Raw genomic sequence first — 6,198 nt, 5'->3', positions numbered from 1 at the left:
AGTGGGAGATGCTATAGGGGCTTAGTGCTCTCCCACACAGAGTTTTGGAGGGTCATTTTTCCTTTTAAAAATCACAGCACCTCCCCAGGAGCTGGACACACAGGGGCTGAGCTCTGGTCATGCTTTGGTGACTGGTCACAACTTTTGAGGCATATCAATGCATCTGGAATACTCTCCAGTCCTCATGAGCTTGGTGAGCCATCAGCTGTCTCTCCAATACTGCTGGGAACTGATGAATGATAAACACCACTTAAAAGCCCAAGAAAACATCCAAACATCCCTGGATTAACACCAGCTGCAGTGAGGGCAGGAAAGTGAATGGAGTGACCACAGTTACACTAAATGTGGTATGACCTAGGAGCAAATAGGTGTTTGTCACTCACACGGTTACCATGCCATTTGTGGTATTTTCCTTTCAGTCACTGGGGCCTGGCCCTGTGTCAGCAGCTGAGGATGCTGCAGAAGGGGCTGCCCTGGGAGAGTATGACAGCCAGCATCCATGTGCCTGGTTGGTCTGTGGCAGACGCTGTGACAGGAGGAGGGTGACTCAAGCGGTTCATGCCATCCATGGGCTCCTGTATGCTTCTCAAATGTTAAGCATTACTTCACAGAAATTGAAGAGTGTTGTAAACAACCCCCTACAGGCTGAAAACAAAGCCAGAAGCTGTTAGGAGGTTTGCCCTTTGCCATACCACCATGCTGGTTTGTACATTTCCCATGAAAGCAGAAATCTGCCCTGACATTGTTGATGGAGTTGAGCAGAGAAGAGCAGGTGGGTGTCAGGCAGGGAAGCTGTGCGAGTGTCTCACTGTGTGCAGGTGGTTGTTGAACTCCAGTGGTGTGGGAATCCAGGGCTTCCCTCTGGCTGCCCTGAAAGGTCTGGGACCCTGGCAGGGGGTCAGGAACCCCCCTGGACAGAACACCCAGAGACACTGTCTGTGATCTCTGTCCATGGAAAAGAGTTTTCAATCTTACAGGATGAATTACAAGCTCTGAGTGTTTGATATAAGTAATAATGAAGTGTGGCACGGGTGCAAAAGTAAAATTTTAGGATTCTAGATTAGGGGTTCAGAGGGGACAAGATGGAGGAATTGGGTGTGTCTTGTCCTTTTTCTCCTTCTTCATGCCCTCCATGTTTCACTGTGGTGTTGGCATTTTTCTATTTGGTTTAGGCTGGGGACACACTGTTCAACGTAGGTGACAGATATTGGCACGTTATTGTAAATCCAGCACAGGTAGTTTGTGGTATTTAATGTTTGTAACATCCCACTGAGGGCAGAGCCCCACACGCTGCCCTGCAGGACAGAGCTGTGGCAGGGCAGCAGAACAGGTTAGAGATAAACAGAATAAACAACCTTGAAACCAGCACAGACGAATTATGGCTTCTGCTTTGGCAGCGGGGCTGACAGACAGAGATTTTATACAATCTCAGAATCATCAATACCACAGATTCCAACACAGTGGTGGGGGAAGGCTGGTGGTGATGCTGTCCAAGCATTTGAGGTGGGCAGCAGGGTTTGGTTTGCTTTCTGCTTTGTTTGAAGCAGTTCTCCTTGTTGATGAATCCTGAAGGGTGTAGTGTGGGTTTGGATCCAGTTGGGAACGAAGTGATTCTGGGAAAGAGAGGATCCTATGCTGGAAAAGCAGGAGACCAGGTTTGAATCAGCACCTGGCAGAGATGCTGCATGTGCTGGTCAGATACCCCTGGTTGGGCAGGGAAGAGCTGTTCCAGATGTTCACCTGGAGACAGCTGACAGCACAGCCCATCCACCTGGAGCCCCCATCACAGCTGAGCCTGCTTGTGGGGCTGGGAGCACCTGGCCTTGGCTTCATGCTCTGCTGATGCTTCACTACTGAGCAGGCTGAGATACTGCTGCAGTGTTTAAAGCACGCTGCTGCTGATGGCTTTCCAGCAGAGCCTTAAGAGAAGTTTTTACAGGACTCGTGCACGCTCCGGTGGGCCAGCGTGGAGGTGTTTGTAGGAAAGCACAGTTTAACCCATTGCTCTGATGTAACTGAGGCTTGCTTTCCAAGCATCTCACTAGGAAAATGGAATGGGCCATAAATACTTAATTGGCTGATAACTCTGGCTCACACTGTGTAGCTGGAAATGTTCCTCCCCAAATAACTGAGCATCATTTAGCTTGCAGTCAAAACAGGAGGTTCCCTTTGCAAAAGGCAAGCACGGCACCCGCAGTCACCGCTCCTGACAACGCTGAGCCTGCTGGTAAATAAGGGCTGCAACCTATGTTTAAAATAAGAGCTGCTGTGAACACTGATTTCCAGCCTGGAGTGTTTTGGGTTCCCTGTGGCATTCCTCCACCAGCCCCTGCTGGCAGTTGGTGTGAGTGTGGTTGTGGCAGCGTGGTGCAGCTCTGTGGGAGTTAACACATCCCTGATGCTTCAGCTCCCTCTCCTCTGACCCTCAGCCTCTTCCAGCAAGAGCCTCAGGTCTTTCATCCTCACACTTCGCCTCCTGGAGCCAACAGCTCATATGGAGCAGTCTGGCAGTGCTGCTGCTCCTCAGCTCGCAGCCTGGTCGCCGGTGTCTCACCTCTAGGCTGGGGAGATCCTTGTCCTTGCAGCCCCTCCATACCCAGTGTGTGTCCCGGCCATCAGGCTATGGCCAGATCCCTTTCTGTCCCTGAAGGGTTCTGTTCCCCAGCTGCTCTGAAATGGGAGGCAGGGGAAACAAAGGTCTGCACCCTCGTGAGAATCCAGTCTCCCACGGAAGCTCCTGGCCCAGGCTGGGGATGTCTGGCCTGGCCCCAGCTTCTGTCTCTGATGGGATTTGTGCTTGCAAATGGCTCAGCCAGCCACACCATCATCCCCCAGCCATGAGGTGACCGTGTCCCACTCAGTCAAGGAGCTGTCACCTTCGCTGGCAGCAGGTACCTTCACTGTCAACTGTGCCAGCTTATTTCTCAGCATGAATCTTAGGGCCTGCATCTGCTCCTGCTGGTTTGCTTCCTTCTGAAGGGCTGGAGTGTCACTGTCGAGGCAGGATGGGAATGAGAAGACTCTGACTCTAAGGCTGCTGAGAGTAAAACTCCAGTTTATTCAAAATACACCGCTCTTTTATACAGAGCTTCGTGAGGAACAATTCCATTGGTCCTGAAGTGAAAACAACCATTGGTGCAGAGTGCTTGACGCACAGGGATAGAACTTAACTATAAACAATGTGAACAACAAGAGAGATAAAGAATTATTTACATTCTTTTCCAGCTCTTTCCCAGGCTTCTGCCTGGCTAGAAACTCTCAGTTTCTCTCTTTGATTGAATCTGTGACCCACATTGGAGGGCTCTTTACTTGCCCAGATTTTCACCTCCTAGAGGTGCAGCTAGACACCCAACTTGAACAAAGGCAATGCAAGCAGCTGGGGAAAGCTACCCCCTGTGGTTCCCTGGGCACTGGGAGGGTCAGCAGGAGGAGGGGGACAGGCATGGCCCCCCAACCAGCCTGGTCTGGGGGGGCAGTGGGGCTGGGAAGAGGCTGAGCTCTCTTGGTGGCTCCTGCTGTCATTTAGCATCAAGCACAGCTAAGAAATATTTGAGCATGGCTGCCTGCATCAGAGACCAGCAAACAAGGGATTTACTGGGGTAGAGTCAGAGTGGGCTCTCAGGCCCTGCTAATGCTCTTCTTCTCCAGTCTGGTTGTTTCACAAGATGCCTTCTTTGCCTTGCAGCAGCCCCAAGCTGCTTCGCAGCCCTGAGGTGTGACATTCATTCATCAGTGTCCTCTAAGGAAAGGAGCTTTATAATTAATTTTTATAGATGTATCTTTCTTGTTTACACTGATTAATATTAAAAATGCAAATATGTATTTTTTAATGCTAACCACTGGCAAGGAGACCACGCTATCACCCTTGATTAATGCCAGCTTTCATGGTGTTAACACAGTGCCTTCTCACTTCCCAAACCCCTTTTAAAAAAGGAAAATGCACTGTAAAGCCTGCAGTGAGGGGTCCAGGCTGCCTGGGGCTGGGGCAGATGTCCTGGCCAAGGCTGTGTGCCTGTCTTCTTGCCTGCTGGGTGCCACCACAGGGGACAGGGCAGCATGCCCAGCCTGTGCAGTGTGTGCTGATGTCTCCTATTAAACCCTGCTTCCCTGCAGTTTCAAGGCATGCATTTGTTTCAGGCTTGTAGAGGTTTCCATTTGTATTCCCCCATTTCTGTTGCTACCCTCTGGAGGCCAAGGCCAGCAACCAAAGGCATCATAACAATAAAGCTCAACTGCAAGTTATTTGCTCGGCATCGTTGCATCTGCCAAACAGCAATATTAATTTTGTCTCTCAATGAAGGAAATATTCTTCTGATTAGCCACGGGGGCAGCATTTGTTCTAGAAATCAGCCTTTAATAGGCCTTTATATCATGCTGAAATTCATATTGCTAAGCCAAGAAGAGCTTTTCATTGGCATGCTTAAGGTCTCCCCCTCCCAGGCTGGGCAAGGGGATGGCACGGGACGAACACAGACTTGTGTCCTGGTGGAAAGGCAAATGCCATGGTTTGAACTGGAAGTGCTGTGGGGAAAGGGGATGGGAGGGCAGTGGGGAGGGACAGTGTCACCCCAAGGTGCCATCCCTGTGAGGGTCCTGTGGGGACAGCCAGCCAGGAATGCACTGCCCTGCTGCTCCCCTGGGACCTGCGGTGGGGACAGAACAGGCTCCCCAGGCTGGGAAGCTTCCCAGGGAGGAGATCCCAGCCCCAAGGGGGTTGGAGAACACACTGTGCAAGAACACACTGCTGCCCACCAGCCAGACCCGTGCTGCGGCCCCTGTGGCTGGCAGGGATAGGGGTGGCAGCGATTTATGGTCCCACAGCAGGGATTCCTCACTCCCCTGTGCTTCATATTCTTTGGAGATGATGGTGCTTTAAAAAAAAAACAGCTCTCTCCCATCCACTGCAGGACAGAACCAGGGTAGAAGCTTCCTGGTGCTGCCCTGGCAGTGCCTAATGCAGTCAAGCTGTGAGTATTTAATGTGGGCATTAAATACTGAGCCTGCCCTGAGGAGCCTGTGGGGACATCCCCCCGTGCCAGCTGCAGCCCAGCACTGCTGCCCACGTCCTGTGCTGCTCTCACACGAGCCCTGACTGGATCTGCACTGAGCCCTGGCTTCACTGCTGGCTCTGGGGGCCCTGGCAGCTCCCTGCCCAACAGCAGTGCCATGCATTTTCCCTCTCTCTCAACACTTTTCTGAAGCACAGGAATGTGGCACCAGGCTCTGAGCTCTGTTTTTCTGCCAGGGACCCTACAGAGCACAGCAGTGCCTGTGGCAGCCCAGGAGTGGGCACAGGTGGGAGACGCTTCCATCCACTGCCTGCTCTGGGGGAGGCAAATGCCCTGGGCAATGCTGAGGGAGCAGATGGCATTGAATTCCTAAGAGTGCTTTTTTAAAGTTGTGTTTTTTCCCCCCATCAATTGCTCAGAAATTGTCTTGAAAAAGTGGGTTAGAACGGAGCAAAGAACAGGGATTTTGCTGTTTTGGCTGCAGGGACCCTGTGTGCTAATAAATTGTCAAAAGGACCTGTGTCCCCATAAGAATCCTGCTGTAAGAGATTTTGTGACTGCCACTCATCCCTTCCACTGCCACCTCTGGCTGAGGGGACGGGGCCTGTCCCTGCTCACCCATCTCAGGAGCAGCCCCAGCCAGGAAAAGTGAGAGGATGTCACCAGGCTGTACCTCCTGTCCTCTCCCACATCCTTGGGGATGGGAGCTGCTGGAGAGGGTGGCACAGGGTGCTCCAGGGCTGCATTAACCTGCTTCATGCCCAGGCAGCCTGGATGCCCCCTGCGCTGCCAGGGAGCAGAGGCAGCGATCTGGGTGGGCTCAGGGAGGGTTTGGTGCCAGTGCACGGCCTGGAAGCCTTGGTGGCACATGGGGCTGCTCCCAAGGAACCCTTGGAACTGCAGGCAGGTAGGGCCTTGCTTTTATCCTGCAGTTGGAACGTTTCAGCTTTGCTCAGTGGGAACGTTTCGGTGATATGGAGGCATTTTCCTCAGCTGTTTCTGAAGAACTGCCACAATCCACTCCTCAAGATGAATATTATACCCAAAAAGTTATTGTTTCATAAAACATTTCTTTAACAGTACGAAGTTATAATGGCGTTTCAAGTGTGTTTTTGTGTGGGAAGTACAAACCTTTAGGGATGCTTTTTTGATAATGAAGACCTGCTTATCTGATAACTTACAATCTTTC

The sequence above is a fragment of the Taeniopygia guttata genome, chromosome 8 (genome assembly GCF_048771995.1).
Source record: "Taeniopygia guttata chromosome 8, bTaeGut7.mat, whole genome shotgun sequence".
In the NCBI taxonomy this organism is placed as follows: domain Eukaryota; kingdom Metazoa; phylum Chordata; class Aves; order Passeriformes; family Estrildidae; genus Taeniopygia; species Taeniopygia guttata.
This window is presented reverse-complemented; position numbering follows the sequence as displayed.